Below are 1,677 nucleotides of genomic sequence, written 5' to 3' on the forward strand. Positions count from 1 at the left end.
TCAGATGCTCAGCAGAAAGGAGCTCTGCAGTTACACCCAGAGCTCTGGAGCATTCTGGAAGCATTCTCCAGAAATAAGCGCTTTTTGCCATTGAACCCTTGCTTTCATTTAGAAAAGAGAACTAATGTAATTAATACCTATGTGTTTAAGGACTAACAGGTTACTTCCCTTGTGAAAAGCCAGCAGCTCGACCGGAGGTGTTAGAGCTGTCGGTGAGTGCTGCTGTTAGTACACGGGTGAACTCTGAGGTCGGTACTGGGGCTGCATTGCTCTGACCGTTGCAGGATGCGAGGCCACAGCTGTGAGGTTAAAACCCTGGGAGCACTGGAGTGGAGTGGAGACTCTGCTGTGTCTCAGCCAGTGCCGTTTGGGCTGTAGCTGAGCGTAACACGGGGCTGCAGGGGCTGCATCGCTCCCTGGCAGGACACAAGTAGAGCCAATGCATTGCTCCAGGGTGCGCAGTGAGGACAGTGTTCTAGAAAGTGCTTCAGTTACTGGCTTTTCCTTCTTTTTCCTTGTAGTTCAGCTCAATCAAAACCGAGTGCAAAGCGAGGATACTGCACTTTGTTGTAGAAATGAGGAGGTACTTTGAAGGTTTTGTGATTATTTGTACAGTTGCACTCTGTAAATTTGATAAATGAATATAGCTTCAAATAACATGGAAAATTGTCAAAGGAAAAACCTAGGCACAGATTGTCCAGGTGCTGCCAACACCAGCTCTGGCCTGTTGGATCTGGTGAGCCGTAAGAAAGGCCATTGTTAGTTAGCCAAGAGTTACTCATCCTGTAGTACAAGTTCTACCCAAGTTAAAGAAACCATTAGGTAATCCATTCGATGCTCTTGGGATCCCTTTGTGCAACAAGGGTGGAGAGTTGGGGGGCGGGGGGCGAAGGGGAATCCTGAACTGGTCCGAACACGCCAGTAAGAAAACACGGTATTGTGGGGATGGGCTTTGTTTATTTTATATCTGCATTTGCTTTGAAATTTCTCATTCTTTTGTGAGCCTTGTTTCAAAGCAGAGTGGGTCACAGGAATCCTTTCTGAAAGTCCCGTGTGAGCAGGTATGAGGGTGTACCATGCTGTTTAGCTCTTGAATATGACACTGCCCTGAACGCACACGCTTATATGCAAACATCGACTTTGGAATGCAAATCCCAGCAGACACTTTGTCTTTGTCCATGTTGTCTCTCTTCGTTCTGCTTTACAGTCTTGCTTGTCTACACAGTCCTAGTAATATTTCTCTTTTTCTAGCCCAGTTTTTAGCTTTACATGTCACTGGGAATTTTCCTGTTGCTGTTGGGGTCTCTGGCTGAGTCGGCTGGTGTGAGAAAGGGGAAGAAGCTTGGATTTGGCTGAAGAACTGGGCCCTCTCCCCTCGAGGTGTTGGCATTGACAGACGGGTACGTCTGTCCGGACTCCAGAACTCATCCACAACTGGCAAAGCGCCTAACTGAAATGGCTTTTTGAATTGAATGGGTCACTGAGAGGGAATGAGAATGTCTGGAAAAGTCCTTATAACCTTGGCAGGAAAGTGGGTAAAGGCAGTTAAAGAAAATTTCCCTCAAGCTGAAGAACGAAGAGGTGTTTCCAGGGTGACCACCTCAGTGAAGTGTCCTTACAGCACCCCTGCCAACAACACTGCCCTAAACGGTGACTTGGAAAAGTTTATGTAGGGAA

This window comes from Buceros rhinoceros, unplaced genomic scaffold (genome assembly GCF_000710305.1).
Source record: "Buceros rhinoceros silvestris isolate BGI_N320 unplaced genomic scaffold, ASM71030v1 scaffold34909, whole genome shotgun sequence".
NCBI classification, from domain to species: Eukaryota; Metazoa; Chordata; class Aves; order Bucerotiformes; family Bucerotidae; genus Buceros; species Buceros rhinoceros.